Genomic DNA, 17,193 nt, shown 5'->3' with positions numbered 1-17,193 from the left:
TCCTGCACGGGCAGATTGTCATTGGTTGGACCTTTATTTATGTTTAATTTATTAGCAGATACAGATTTTAATAATGTTTACTAATATATATACACAGCAAAATCTTTGGTGTCAAAAGAACACTGCTTAATGTGTCCACACTACAAAGAGTAAAAGAAACAGACCGAATGTTGAAGTTTATGAGATAATAAAGTGATGATTGAGTTAATTATGAACAGCTGCTGTGTTAACAAACACAATCACTGAATAAAAGATGAACAAAGGGGTAAATGTGTAAGGGCCTTTTTACACCTGGTCACTTCATGTGTTTTCTTTGATCGGATAGCTATCTGATTTGTTAAAACTGTTTCATTTACATTTGGCCACATAAATGCGTCTTGGCAAAACAGATATGAATCCGATCGTTTACTCCCACCCAAAATGCAAAAACACTATTTATTACTCCGCCTTAAAAAAAAGTTATGCATCAATATGCAGCACTTACTGTATGTTGTACTGTATGTTGGGCAGGGGACGTGCGTCTCCTTGCTCATGAGCTGAAGCACGCAGTACAGCCAGTGGCGGAACTAGAATATTTTAAATGGGGTGGCCAGGGGGTGGCCAAAGGTACTTTAGGGGGTCCATAGTCCATAAAAGAAAATGATGTGTAATCATAAATGAATCTTTTGATCGCATTATATGTAAACATAATAAGGGTGAATTTTAAATCTTTCTACTGTATTTCTTACATCTGATTTACTGTCTGTTAAAGGGATTAACCCCAAAATTAAATTTCTGTCATTATTTACTCACCCTTATGTTGTTCTAAACCTGTATTTTATTTTAATAAACACAAAAGAAGATATTTTGATAAATGATGGTAAGCACACAATCCATTGAATTCCATCATGTTGTTTTTATTCCTACTATGGAAGTCAATGGTTAACAGCTGTGTGCATACCATCAAAATATCTTCTTTTGTGTTCATCAGAAAAAAGGAATTCGTACAGGTTTAGAACAACATAAGGATGTAAAAATTATGACAGAATTTTCATTTTGTGAAGTATCCCTTTAATGAAACCAAAGTTTAGGAAATCTAAACTCCATGATAAACCTTAAACTTACTTCAAATAGCAGTGCTCATCACAAATTGGATTAATCTTTATTTACGAAGATACAGAAGATGCAAAAGTTTTCTTTTTTCTTTTGATATTTTATTAACTTTAATGACATATTTCAACACGTTAGGATAAGACCGAATGCAATAAAATGTTCATTCGTTTAAGACGTACAGTAACCAAATGTTTAGTATGAAAATCACCAAGACAGCTATTTTGACATATGAGCATTTGTCCGTTTAAGCAAAAAAGACGGGAACATGAAGTCGTTTAAGCTGTTGGCTGTGCAGTGTGCACGCGCACTATCGGATATGCGCGTCGCGCTTTCAAGTTCAATGTGGCAATCCAGTCGAATTAACAGCCTATAAAGATCACATCAAGAATGAAAACATTGTGCTGGGATTTGTTGTAAAAAGAATTGGCAATCTTAGACTTTATTCAGTCCACAAGAAAATTACCACACTTCCAGCATATACGGTGAAATCATGTAGTATTAGCAATGTACGACTTCACTTACATAATTTTAAAGGGATTCCAAGCATTATGTAGACATAACATTTATCTTCTGATGATATGAAAAGTATTCGTTACAGTAATTTTTCTGACGCGTTTTTGAAAAGACGTCACTGATGGAGAGATAAGAACGCGCATTATGTATATTTCCTTAATTTTGTGAAAAGCACAACATTCAGTTTTTATAGACACACAAAAATGACACTTTAACGTTTTAAATGATGTATAAATCATATCTGCATGTCCAAAATAAGCAGAGTAATCCAAGTCTCTTTGCGCAGTGATTGAAAAATAAAGAGTTTGCGCCGCAGGGAATTCATATTCATAGTGTTTGTTTTTAACAATGTGCTGCGCTGCCGCACGTCGAAAATAAACATAGCGATTAAGTAAAAGTAGCGCATTAAATTTGGGGTGGCACACGGGGTGGCCAGTGACATGTCAAGGGTGTCCAGTGCCACCCTGGACACCCCTCTGGCTCCGCCACTGAGTACAGCACAGCAGGAGAGTGACAATGCGGTGATTTAAAGCAGGTACATGGCGGGAAAAGCATTCACAAAACTCTCTTAAAGTTTTATTTCTTTGTTTAATATCATTAGAGTTTGTCAATAGACTCTTATATTGATTCTAGGAAGCTTTTTACTCGCTGTCATCACTCTGTAAAGCAATAAGCGTGTCATCTTTGTTTGTTTGGCGCTCTTCCAGGTTTCTTGCGAGTGACGTGTTTACGTTTGGGAGGAGTAAAGCGCGACGTATGTGGTTTCATCAACCAGATGCATTTACACTTCTTTGAAATGCGTCCCAGACCACCTCCTGAAGTGGTTTGAGCGATCGGATTTAAATCCGTCTCGAAATCGTTTCAGAGGGCATTTACACCTGGTCTTTTTACGATCAGATAGCTATCCGATCAGAGAAAATGCATGAAGTGAGCAGGTGTAAAAAGCCCCTTAGATATAAAAACACAGAATGCTAATGTTTTTTAACAGTCCTAATCTGTAAACTAAATTTACTGAAGGAGACCGTTAAAAAACATTATCTTGCTGGCAACCAAGCTGCCAGTTGGTTACTGTTATTTAGCAGAATGTGCTGTTAAAAAACAGAACACCTAAGTGTCAAATTTGCATATAGAAATATGTTAATTTCACACAGACATTAGAGAAAAGTCCTTGTTTTTTTTTTTTTTTACTATGTGAACTAAAAAACTGATCAGGGGATTTACACAAGATGATAATGTGAGAGATCTCTTAGTGTTTAATGATTTGTTTTGTTAGGATTTGACTAGTAGTGTGAGAGTAGTGTGGTTGTTTAGGTCAAGGATGGGCAGTAGATCATTGATGTTATGCTGCCTGTTGTTTTATTTCAAAGCAGTTATTGTGTAGTTTGTTTGTGATGAACTACATAAGATTTGTGTGAAAGTGATTATAACACTACTGCACATTACATTTTTGAAGTTTAAGTTTAAAGTTAAATTTGTTTTCAGTGGACTCAAATGAATTTAGTTTTTCAGTACTAACACCATATGAATATGTATATTTTAAAACTTCAATGGATCAGGCAATTGGTTTTCTAAATTAAATTAGTTGTTTCCAGGGCATTAATACATTAACATACAGTTAAGCTGTAAATTAACGCAAATAGGACGGTAAACTTACAGAGGCAGAACCGTAAATTAACATTATCTTGCTGGCAACCAAGCTGCCAGTCGATTACTGTTAGTACTTTTAGCATGGAGGTTTTACAGGAATTTACAATAAAGTTTTGTAAATCAAATCAGTCACAGATTGTTGCTGAAAATAATAAACAGTATTATACCGTATTTATTCAGTTAAAAGCTGTAAAATAACTTCAATAAATCACAACACAACTACAGCAAGGTACCGTTTTTATTTTACGGTAATGTATTGTAATTTTGTATCACTGGACATTACTGTAATTTTACAGGTATTAGCTGGCAACTTTATTGCCAGTAATTTGCCGTAAATTTCACAAAAATTTTTTACAGTGTACGCTGGTAATAAATATGTTTAATTACACCTTTTAAAAGTATGCTAAACTCAAGCAAACTTTTACTGTATTTCTAAAAAGAGCACGAGAAGTACGCTGGTAAAAAAATATGTTTAATTACACGTTTTTTTTTAAAGTATGTTAAACACAAGCATACTTTTACTGAAGTTTTAGTGTATTTAAAAAAAAACATACTTTTTTTAAACATGTACATTAATTTTAATAGGGTAACATTGAAATTTCAACATCATATCATTGAAAGTGCATTATATAATAATTTTACTAAATTAGTCCACATAGATTTGTTAGTGTTTATATTCAAACAACACACGTGACGGATGTGAATAAACCTCATTGGTTCTTGGGATTCAGTACGTCACATTGGCTTCCTGATTCTGTTGTTCAATACACAACGTGCATGATCGTTGGTAAATGTTAATAAAAAGTTGAAACTAAAACTGTTAAATTATATATAGTGATCATCAGAGGACCTGGCTGAAACAACGGGATTCACATTCTGCAATTTTTTTTATTGTTGTTGCGATTAGAGTCATTCTACAAAAAAGGTGGAAATGCTTGTCCCTTGCTTTTGCAGACCCCTTAATCATTTAATTTGACCTAATAATTCCATAATGATATATATTTAATAAATATAGACTGTTCTTAAAATGATGTGAGAGTTTACTTATATAATTTTCTTTTTTTTTCCTTTTTAAAACTTTTTTTTAAAATGTCTGGTCATGAAAATTGCCCTGTCCCTTTGATCATACATTGAAGTTGAACTGTGTACTTCCATGTTTTTAATAAAACAAATCAAATTTACATTTACCTTTAACCCTGTATGAATTTACTACAACACTGAAATGGTAAAAATACACTATTAATATGAATAATATCCAATAAATATTTGTCCCCCAAATTTATGTCATTGGTGTTACCCTACCCAAAGCACTTTAATTTTGAAACAATGTTTTTCATGGGTCAAGAGGTCAGTGGAAGAAGTGCAGTGGAGGAAGGCAAAGGGTTTTTGAGATGTCTTACCTTATTTGTCTAAAATATCATGATATATCTAAGAATTTTGAGATAAGATTTTTGGATGTCATTAGTGTTACTCTTTTTTATCGCTGGGAGTGTTAAGATCTTTAAATAAAAATACATTATACTGAATAAGTATGTGATTGTTGCATCTCTGATGAAATAGCAAATGGCTAATGGCAGCCATTTTGTTAAAATGTTAGTAAACTAAAGAAACAAAAAAAAAACTAGAAACTAAAGAGCAGCCTTAAGTCAAACGTGGAAGTTAAGTGTGCATAGAGTCCATTGGCATGACTTCTGATTTCCTTAAATCTCCTTAAGCAGAGCTGAACTTTTCTTGTAAGCAAGACCACAATAGACATGACAATAGAAAATGCCCTGGTTATAAAACACAATTATCAAAGTAAGGCATATCCTGTAATCAGTGTTGGGAACGTTACTTTAAAAAAGGAATTAGTTATAGTTACTAATTACTTCTCACAAATAGTAACTGAGTTAGTAACTGTGTTACATAATTATAAAAGTAACTAATTACCAGGGAAAGTAATTACTGCGTTACTTAAAAAAATGTCTAATATTTAAAATAACTTGGATGCCCCTTAAAATGAAATATGTTAAATGACTAAAATGAATACTAAAGAGAAACCACAAATTTTGTGGCAGCATGTGATGATGTGATGTGCTTTATTAGATCAGAATTACTTGCCACAGGCATGGAGAGACTTCTACCTAGGCATACGTTGCAAATTACAAACACATTCATGCCTTTCACCTCAACAATGGAAAAGTAGTGTTTAAAGGTGCAAAAGAGGATGTTTGTTTTATACATTTTTGCAATATAACTTGAAACTGTCTTTACTAAATGATAAAAGACTATTTATTAGCTGCACTGAAAGTAATAATATTAATATACGTCATCTGTGCACAAGGTAGGGCCTTAAAAACATCAGCCAATTGCTCATGCGGTCATCGCATCAGCGATTGGCCCTTTGGCTTGTCAATCACTGCCATTACGATCCTTGTGATAGACGTGCGCACTCCAGTAACTAAACACAGGTGACGCATGCGCATAGCGCATGACACTCCGTCTTAAGTTTTGTTTTGTTTTCATTGTAGATCCTGCTTTCCTCCTCGAATTTGCACCACAGTAGAGAAGAAACTCGAAGGAGGACACAAAAGAAAGACTTTTTTAAGCCGCTGGGAATAGGAGAAAATTGTCAGAAGAATGTAATGTAAACAGAGCCGTTATTGGAGAAACAATTCAACGCTGGAGAGCAATGAAGGAACAGAGAGGTGTCAAGACAGACGCGCAGTTCGCAAAATTCTTCCCGAAAGGTAACAGTGATTATTCTTTCTTTGGGGAATAATTATTGTTGTACTGTTATTCAAGTATATTGACGTTGTTCTTGTACTTTAGTTGTAAGACAGTGACCAGTCTGCTACATGCTAGTTGAAATGGGAGTAGCGTCGACTGATCTAACGTTTTAACGTCTTCTTTGTTTATTATCATCATTTCACATAGTGAATCCACTGACGCGAGTCACGCGACACAGCATATGCCGGTGGTAAACAAACACTCGTGTTCAAATATTCGTGCACGAGTTTTGGAAGGCATTCCCTAGAAATGAGCTGTGAAGCAGGGAGGCTGTTCTTACGCATGCGCTCATTTAAAAAACTCAGTAACCGTTTTTGGATTCTCAGTCGTCGAAAAACATCCTCTTTTGCGCCTTTAATGTACTTCGTGTTTGCAACCACTACCTTTGAACTCGTTGTATTTGCCATCGCCCTGTCCCGGGTGTGTAATTCGGGGGTTTTGCCGCGCGAGGACCGGGCTGCCTGTCAGTGCTGCTCGTTCGGAAGAGAGAACGACGCGTGTTTTCATGTCAGTCTACAAAAGTCTCCAACCACGCCAGAAAAGATAGCTAGATTTGTCCTTGTCGCTTTTTTTAAATAAAGTCGCTAAAGTGATAGAAAGTTGCTAAATCTAGCGACAAAGTGACCAAGTTGCTCAAGTTACTCAGACTTTTTTACACTACTCGGAGTCGGACTGTCACTGTGCGTGTTTGTGTGTGCTCTGCCTCTGGTTGGCTAATGATGGAAATTTAGCCAATCATCATCAGCTATGTGGCTGTCCCACCCTCTCTAACACACACACACACACCAATCATCATCAGTTATTTTAATGTCAGTAACAATAACGAGGTTATAACGGGTGGAAACAGTAATTTATTTGATTTCTCGTTACTGAAAAAAATGACTCCGTTGGTAACGCAGATTACTTATAATGCCGTTATTCCCATCACTGCCTGTAATACACACAGGTTGCATTATATCAGTGTCAGTGAGTTAAGCCTCCTATAACTCTATGTTCAATGTAACTTGTAGAGTGCCATGTAGCGACGGATCAAACGGACACTCATGTCAAGCTTGAAGAGGACACAGTCAAATCTTTAAAAGGTAAACTGAGGAGTTAACAAAATTCTAATGCATATCTATGTTCATTAATTATTGGTTAATTTTGTATATTTTCTGTTTCCTTTTCACAGACCTTGTGATTAAGTCTTCAATTACTACAGTGTCTGAATTGCAAGAAGAAGTGACCCTCAACTTAAACGTGACATTTAAACTGCTCTGTGTTTTGGTTCAGCCATTTGCAGGTTTATCTCGAGTGCATCGAGTCAAATGCACTTCTGCATTTTTTCCAGTAACTTTTTGTTTAGAGAATTACATTATTATGATTATATGAATATTCAATGGTTGCATATTCATAGTGTACTTTTCATATTAATGTATTAATTGTTCCACAATTTGATAAAAGTAGCTCATTGCATTTCAACCCTGGTGAAAAACAAATATACTTTATTGTATTTCAAGTATATTTAACTTTGCAATAGTACATTACAAATATACTTACAAAGGAATGTACTTTCTTTAAACATATTTAAAGTATGCTTACAACATATTTGCGCGTATTTTTTACAATTAAACTTTTAACATACTTCAAAATAATTATACTTCAGTATATTTTCTAAAAGTATACTTTAGAAAAATATACTTAAAGTTAAAGTTTTGTGCAATTTTTAAAGTATACTAAATTTAAACTTATTTTAAAATGTATTTTAGGTATACTTTATCGGTATGCTTAAAGTTATCATTATAATAATGCACTGACAGTATATTTCTAAAATACATTATTTAGTATTCTTTAGAAACAGTATATTTTAAGTACATTTTGAAAGTATATGGGGTGTACAAATGTATATTATTTTATGGAGAAATAACGTGGGCTTAAAATTACGAGAGAGCAGTATGTTCAGTTACATTTTATATTGTAGATGTATACATTTGTAATATACTATTAACATAAGGTACACTTTAACTTCACTATAGTCAAGCATTGGATAAACCAATTAACTGTGTTTTACCACAAAATAACCGTGGTTTTGCTAATAATAATCAATACACCAAAAAAACATGGTTACTAAACTTTTACCACAAAAAAAAAACATTCATTTTCGTAAGGGGAATATGAGTGTTTGTTTTTTTGTAGTTTTTCAGTCAATTGCATACCGCTTTTAGCTGTACAAAACTTAAACAGTTTTCGTAAATGCATTTCAGAGAAAAGTGAATTCTGAGATTTGAATAATGCATCTGACGTGTGTGTGATGACGTCACGACGCACGTATTTTGATTTTTACCAGTCGTTCAAGGCGGACGGATTCAGTCCCAAGGTACGTTAAAATATCTTAAAATTAATTATATTTGATTATCGTTTGACCATTTTGACGTTTATCAGTAAACTATCATATTTCGAATGCGAAATGTTGTCAATAACGCGGTGTCTAACTCGCTATTAGTGATAAGCTGCTGTGTAGCTTAGCTTAGCTTATAGCTAATGTTAAAGGTTTGAAAGATAGCACTGTCAGCCTGTTATATCGAATTAGTACACCCGATTGTTTTGTTAAATATATGTATTGGTGTGTATGTATATATGAAAAAAGGTAGCGTCAGAAAATCTGTTTTTTAAATGTAGCGTGAAAGTTAACCATTTATTGACTGTTTAGAGTTTGTAAGGCTTTTACCTAACTGTATTTAGTATTAATGATGCTGCATTCTTTCCTCAGAAGCTAAAGTTTTTCAAAGACATTTGTAGGGAGGACTTTGCAGCTAATGGTAAGTCATTTTAAACTCTTAAGATATAATAATTCATTCGTAGTAGTAAATCAAGCTTCAGTTTAGATAACGTTATACATATTGAGGCGGTTTCCCGGACAGGGATTAGACTAGTCCTAGACTAAAATAAATGTAAGAGCTGTCCAAACTGAAAACAACTTGCACTGACATATCTTAAAATACACCAGTGTCCTTTGTTTTGCCTCAAAATGCACACAGGTAATGTTTTTATTAAGGCATGTTTTTTGAAACTGGTTATATTTCTTAATTAAACTAAGGCCTAGTCCTGTTTTAAGATAATCCCTTTCCAGGAAACACCCAATTGTCTGCTTGTTGCATTTTCTTTCTGACAATTTTTACATTTAAATTTAATACAATAAAATCTTTCTTTAGGAGCTGAAGTATTTTATGTAAGGAGGATTTTGCAGCCCATATAGGCAAGTCATTATAATGAAAACTCTTAGGGGTGGTTTCCCGGACAGGGATTAGCTTTATCCAGGACTAGACCTTAGTTTAATTAGGATAGTTTTAACAAACATGCCTTACTAAAAAACATTACTTATGTGCATAACGATGTAAAACAATGGGCACTGATGTATTTTAAGATATGTCAGAGCAAGTTGTTTTCAGTTTGGACAGCTCTTACATTTATTTTAGTCTAGGACTAGTCTAATTCCTGTCTGGGAAACCGCCCCTTAATATATATGATGACATTTAAGTCAAGCTCTAGTTTAGGTAAAAATATATCTGCTATACAATCTCTGCCAGTAAACTCTAGATTTAATACAGTAAGTCTTAAATAAATGTAATGTTTTAATATTAAACACTTTTTAATTGAGCTTATTGTCTCTCTTTTTCAGATTTCCTTAGGCTGAACCAAAACCTGCCACACTGTAAAAAATAAATTGTTGGCTCAATGAATTATTTTTTAGTAACTAGTTCCACAGAAATTTTACGTTCACTCAATTTCTGACTCCAAAGTGTTACCTGGATTTATGTTTTTTAGTTGGCCCAAATTTGACTCAAATATAAAAAAGTATGTTGGCTCAATTAGCTTTATAGTTCATTCAACTAAAATGTTTTAATCAGTTGAATCTTTAAAAACTTACAGCAAAGACTCTGTCAATTAAAATTTAAGTATTCACTCAATGTTTTATGTGTTACTTCAATTCATATTTATTATTTGGGATTTTTTTAATAACATTTTTAAATTATTTATCAAATAATTTATGCTGGTGTTGTAAACAAAATAATTAACTTAAGTCACATAAAAACAAAAGCTTTTTATTCACTTATCATACAGACTGAACATACAGAATTAAGTCTTCTTTAAATAGAGGGCATAAAACAGTCCAAAAAGCCTCCAAAGTCAGTCAGAACATCTCCAGGGCCATTTAGGAGACTTTCCTCAGCCAGTCCAAGCGGAGACTGTCTCGCTATGTATCCTTCTGGTCCGCCCCTCACATCATCTCCGCTCTGGTTTGATAAACAGAGGAATATAAACACACACACACATACATAAATAACATGTTTAATATAATAAAGTTTGACGGTGAAAGACTTTATTCCCTAAATAACGTTAATGTTAGGCCAAATTTCCCTCAGACATCACACATAATTAAACACTATTGGGCGGTTTTCTCGGACAGGGCTTTTCACTGACTAAAATAACTTACTGACATCTCTTAACATATGAGTGCTATTGTTTTGTCTCAAAATGCACGCCAGTATTGTATTATATAAGGTTTGTTTGTAAAAATGTCCCAATTATAATAAAGACCGAGTTCTAAACTTTGTCCGGTAAACCAAACCTATATCCAGGCTTTTTATCTTAACTAAAATAGCTCCACTTTACTTCGGTCACGTAACATAACACACTTCTAATGTATCTTTACAAAAATATAATTACAAAAACGTCGAGTATTTGCGTTTTGCCAATTAATATATTCTAAAATTAACATTTAATTACAAACACTTACCTGACGTGAACTTGAGGAAACGGCTGACTTGTGTCCTCCCTTGTGTGAATCAGTAAGTGATTCCAGCTGTTGCGTGCGGATTGATCTCAGATGAAATGACCTGTGATCCAGATCCTTCCGAGTTAAAACATTTTAAATTCAAAATACACAGACGCACGCGCATATACATACATGCATGCACACGCGCGAGCACACGCGCGAGCACGCGCGCGCACACACGCACGCACACGGGTACACACACGGGTATATTTAGAAGTTTTAAGATTGTAATGATATTGGGACTATTTCTCCACTCGCACCTTTAGCTCTGAAGTTCAAAATCGCAGGCAGTACGCAGCCCAGTTATAACAAATGTGAAAGATATGAAATATCATTCAACAGCGATATCATTTAAGTGCAATCCTAAAATATGATTTAAAACATACCGGTAAACCTTTTATTATTAAGTATAAGAAATTAAAATGAATTAAATCGCATGTTTAAACGCCACAGAGATATCAGAGCCAGCAGTCGGTTTCTGATGGGCTTGCCGAGGCGAGGCTGCGCTGGGCGGGGTGTAAGCGCTTAAGTGTCTGTGATTTTCTGGAGCTCATCTGGAGCTCTTCTCCGTCCGAAAGTGTCCGAGCACATTTTTAAATAGACGCTATCTATATTAACCGACCGCATATTTAAACTTAAAGCACATACATTCACGCCTGAACAACTCTTAAAATTACATTTTGTTACCAAATAACAGTAATATTGTGAGCATTTTGTTGTCAGGAAACATAGCTGTCATAAGTCCACATATTGACCAGATTTGTCTTAATTAGTTCAGTCAACATAGCCATTCTGAATGTTGACTGAATTTGGAAATAACCATTCACTTAATGTTTTAAACACAGATTTATCTAGACTTAAAATAATATGTCTACTCAACTAAGCCCAAACAAGAAAGTTGGTTTAACTTATATATTTTTGCCCTTCCAACATTTCATTAATTGGATTTTTTACAGTGCAGACTAAAGTTGATTTGGGAGAGAAAGACGTTGTAAACTCAATCATCTTGACATTCTTCAATGAGTAATTGTTCAATTTTTAAGCAAATACTGTACACTTTGAAAACTGTGAATAAAACTATATTTTAAATATATTTAAAATGAATTGTTTTTGACTGTTTTAATCAGCTTTTATTTATTTGGAAAAAATTATTTTGGTTATGTTACCAGCTAAAGTAATCTATTCCCAAAATAGCACTCTTTAAGTTAACTATTAACGCACTTGAAGTATACTCATTACTAATCTAGCTGCAGGTATGTAAAAGTATACAAAATGTAATGTACTTGGCATATTCATTTTTCACCAGGGCAGTTTTTAGAATTTTGGATTGGCCAAAAATATATAGAATGTACGCAAACAGTCTATTTAAGATATACTGATTGTATGTTTGCAAGACACTCATAATACATTTGTAATGTACTCCTAACATAAATAAAACACACTCTAAATCCACTTATCAAGCATGAATTTAGCACAAAAACAGTCATGTACTTAAATTGTACTAAATACACTTAAAGTTGTTCCACTTTAGCACACAAAAGTACACTAAATACACTTAAAGTTGTACTTTGTTACAATTAATATACAACTAAAATATATTAAGTACAAAATTAGTTGTTCCAAAATAGCACTCTTTAAATAAACTAATCAATAGCACACTTTAAGTATACTGGTCATTAGTCTGACTGCAAGTATACTTAAGTATATCAAAATTAAATATATTTAGCATACTATTTTTTCACCAGGGAATGATCTTTGTTTTATATTGTAAAATAATTTCAATAGCAGTAAATACGTACTTAGTTGTCCCTTTAACATTTAATTAGTTGTTAATGATGGAAGAAACGTGTTCGTATGTATGAATACAGAATAGGTATCATTTTAGAATGAGTTAAAACATGTTTTGGTGGCAAACATGCAGGTAAAATAGTACATATATAACATTCTAATAGTATACTTGACCGTACCTCAAATGTCACATAATATGGTTACAGTACATTAGAAATGAATTATATAATGTATATGTGTGGGCATTATATTATTATTTCATTTTGTATGTTATATTATTTATGTACTATTATTATATCTGAAATTATTAAATTATATTTATAAATGTTTAAAAGGTGGCTTCAAGTTGTAACTGAATACAATTTTAGAAAATAGCACAGTTGAGTACACTTAGATTGTCTTAAGTTTGTCTTAACAAGTACTAAATACTACTTTTTAGTATATTAAGCACAAATTACTGCACGGAAATAAAGAGCTTTTGTTACCTTAAGGTTGTGAACTTAAAGTGTATTTTAGTGAACTTTTTTACCTGGGAATAAATTTGGTATATTATTTTAACATACTGTAGTATATTTTAAAGTACATTCGTAAATGTTTGAAGGTGGGTGGGTTCAAGTTGTAATTAAAGATATTTTTAAATACAGACCTAGAATGTTAAAATGACATTTTAGTTCAACTTCATTGTGTCTCAAAATAGCACAGTTGAGTACACTAAGATGGTCTTAAGTTCATCTTAAAAAGTACTTAATACTACTTTTTAGTATATTAAGTTCAAAATGAGTTGTATTTAGTATAATGTGGAAAGTGTACTTAAATAGTGTATTTTAGTGAACTTTTTTCACCTGGGAATACATTTGGAATATTATTTTAACATACAATTAGTATACTTTAAAGTATATTTCAAAATGCTTAAATGCAGGATAGGCAGGAATTATCTAAAAAAAACTTTTTTACAGATTTGTTTAAACTGTCTTTATATGCCAATACATAATTAAAATGTAAGTACTCTGAAAAAGAGAGTATAAAAATTGAGTGTCTGTAGACCTCTCACGACTGTTTTAAACACAGCTCATTTTTCCATTCACTCCACCCCCTCCTTTCTGGGTTTCTTCTAAAGTCACGCCCCCAAAACACATGAACGCGCGACACTGCCTGCTTTGCTGGGAGAAGCATTTACCAGACGAGCGGAGAGGAAGCGCGGTGCATGTAGTAACATCATGTCACAATCACATGTAATAATACACCTAACTTTATCACTATGAATATAAACAAATAGGATGGCTTTTAGTACTCTTAAGCCAGTGTTTTGCATGGAAGAGTTTCCGTGATGAAAGCATTGTTGACTCTGATGAGGACTACCCGCAAACAATACCGCTACCTCATTGTCGACTCGAGGAAAAGCCATGCGATATTTATTCTCGTTTGATTGCTTCGTTTATTCCTTTGTTTGCCTTGTTTTAGGTGTGTGTGTTCTACTCTCTTTTTCAGAGTACTTACATTTTACTTATGTATTTGTATATAAAGACAGTTTAAACAAATTTGTAAAAAAGTTTTTTTTTAGATAATTCCTCCCTATCCTGCCTTTAAAGATGGATTCAAGTGTACTTCAAGTTATAATTAAATATATTTTTTAAATACAGACATAGTATGTTAAAATTACATTTTAGTTCAACTTCATGGTGTCTCAAAATAGCACAGTTGAGTACACTAAGATGGTATTAAGTTCATCTCAGGTACTAAATGATACTTTTTAGAATACTAAGTTCAAAATTAGTGTGCGAAAATAGAGCACTTTTAATATATTGTGGAAAAGTGTACTAAGTGTACTTAAATAAAGTGTATTTTAGTGCACTTTTTTCACCTGGGTTCTTTCATTATGAGATATGCTGAAGTGTTTAATATAATAACTATAACTATAACTGACAAAATTGCTGAGTCCCATTTCGCCTACTTATACTAAGACCTAAAAGTATGTACTGTTTTTGTGAGGAAAACGTACATACTTTTGAGTGTGTAGCAAAAGAGTATGCACGTTCTGGGACATACTTCCATGACGTCATCCAACGTGAACGAAAACGTGGTTGCCTAGTTACGCACACCACGACTGTAAACAATATTTCATTCATTCTTATAACTTATGTCCAATATAATTTTATTTACTATTCCCATCTTTTTTCTCAACTTTTTTTTTTCACAATACATTTTACAATGTGTTCTACCAAGTTGAGGAGTGAAGCAGAGCGTCATCGTAGAACCAAATGCAGGTCGTTTGTGAGGCGGCTGGTTCTGACGTTCATGTGCAATGTATGTTATGAAAGCTACTTATTTTAAAGTCAAAATATTTAAAGTTTGTAGTATAACTATTGTTTAACGTATTTTATACTTATGTATATAACTCAAAAATACCCAGATGACAATGAACCATGCTTTTACTATAGTAAAAGTGCAGTAACCATGTTTCTTTTGTTGGACTAATAAAGTTAACATTTATACAGCCACAGTATTACTACAAATAAGCAAGAGGGTCAGTGTGGTTAAACTCCTCCCTCCCGCACGCAATGGGTTGTGGGCAATATTAGCCATTAGAGTGTGCATTGATCTGCACTTCGAATTCTAACCGGAAATAGTAGACCATCTGGGTATCTTTGGGATACTCATTTCAACATACTACGATTTGGGACGTACTAATTCTAGTTTTGAATACTATTTAGGATGGATAGTATGCGAACTGGGACTCAGCAAATATTAATGATCAGCTATGAGTGCTGCATAGTGAGACTAAAAGTAGCTCAGTGATGATGTCATAGCTGTGAATAAACCAATCAGCATCAAGGACTGAAACTCTCTCTTATATAATTTCATCAGGGCCCGTATGTATAAAGCAGCTCAGAGTAAAATTTTAGTCTTAAGTGTGTCAAAATTCTAAGAATGATGTCATTTTACTCTTATTCCTATACTTAAGAAAAAGTTCAATTTATAAAGCATTCTAAGTGTTAAGACTAGGTCTCAGCTCCTAAATTATTTAAGAGAGCTGGAGAGGTCTCTTAACCTAGTTAAGAGTAACAAGAGGGCAGCAGAGAGGCGGAGGATCACTTTAACAACAAAGAATGTGTTAGAATTATTTTAATGTAAATGTATTTCTATCGCACTTTTGAAAAAAATATTGTTGCAGAGCAGAAAATGTTCAATAAATACATTTTAGTAGTTTATAGACAGTAGATAGGAATTAATATAACATGAAATACTAAGAGCATAGTTTTTTTATACAATGTATATTATATTACACAATATAATATACAGTATGTATATTAGTAAAAAAACATATTCAACCCAGGTGAAAAAGAAATATATTAAAATAGTATTTTTTGGGACATACTTAATATATTTAAATACTACTATACTAAATGCATATTAAATGTATTATATTGAAACCACTTCAAATATATTAAATGCATTTCAAGATATATTTAAAGTAAATTTTAATCTATTTGCATTATATTTAATATATTGAAATTGTGTTAAATTGGAACAACTTCAAATATATTTAGTGCAATTTAAGTGTACTTCTTTAAAATTCATTTGAAATGCACTTCTCATACACTTAAAAATACAGTTAGAATACATTTAAAGCTTAATTTAACTGTGCTTTAAGAACACTTTAATAGTACTTCAGCATATTAGAAATATACTAGCATTACATTAATAGAAATGTATTAGCATTACACTACTATTTTATTATAAAGCTGTTTTTAATATTTAAAATGTTATATTAAAATCATTAAATATTAAGACACATACACAGATTTTGAATACAGAACAATTTAATATACTTCATATTGTGTTGTGTATATTACAAAAATATCTAAAGTAAATTAATTAAGCACAGGGACATACATAATCTACTGACCAAACAGAAACAATATAAAACAAATATCAGAGAAATGCAATTACAGAGCTACTTCTATCAAATTGTACAACATTAACATTAAATGTATTAATGAAAAGTACACTATGAATATGCAATCACTAAATATTCATAAGCAATGATTATATAATAATCATAAGGAATGATTATATAATAATCATAATGTAATCTCTGCATAAAAAGTTACTGAAAAAAAAAATGTTTAAGTGCAATTTAAAGGCGGAGTGCACAATGTTTGAAAAACGTTTTGGAAAAGGAAATTGGGCCGACTACCAAAACACATTTGTATCCAACCAGCAGTAAGGGGCGTGTCTACTAACCGACATCCTTGCCAGGTTGCGTCTGTGTGTGGTGGCTCTATCAAAAGAAGGTCCATGTGAGGATTTGAGACAGGAGACAAGAGAACCCAAGCGCAGACGACATCAGGGAGTGAACAGTGAACATTTATTAAATAAACAAGAAAACCAAAAGCCCACGAGGGGGCAACACAACATTGAAACATGAAATAACAGCACTGACTAGACAAGAAACATTCTGATGAAAACTAAAACTGAATAAACACAATAGACTACAAGACATGACTCGATTCAACTCAACGATCCAGCACAAGACAAGAGGAGATTAAATAGGGAACTTAACAAGG

At 32.9% G+C, this 17,193-nt stretch overlaps 1 protein-coding gene and 1 long non-coding RNA gene across 2 annotated transcripts in view; both read right to left on the bottom strand.

Moving 5' to 3' along the window:
• Positions 1-17,193, bottom strand: part of LOC135741066 (uncharacterized) — a 90,500-nt gene that overhangs the window by 23,642 nt on the left and 49,665 nt on the right. The window lies entirely within an intron of this gene.
• LOC135741123 (uncharacterized) lies at positions 10,083-10,910 on the bottom strand. The gene is made up of 2 exons (XR_010529349.2): positions 10,799-10,910; positions 10,083-10,295 (listed from the first exon to the last, which is right to left on the bottom strand). It is a non-coding gene; the product is annotated as an uncharacterized lncRNA (long non-coding RNA).

The sequence above is a fragment of the Paramisgurnus dabryanus genome, chromosome 24, assembly GCF_030506205.2.
Source record: "Paramisgurnus dabryanus chromosome 24, PD_genome_1.1, whole genome shotgun sequence".
Lineage (NCBI taxonomy): Eukaryota > Metazoa > Chordata > Actinopteri > Cypriniformes > Cobitidae > Paramisgurnus > Paramisgurnus dabryanus.
This window is presented reverse-complemented; position numbering and strand designations above follow the sequence as displayed.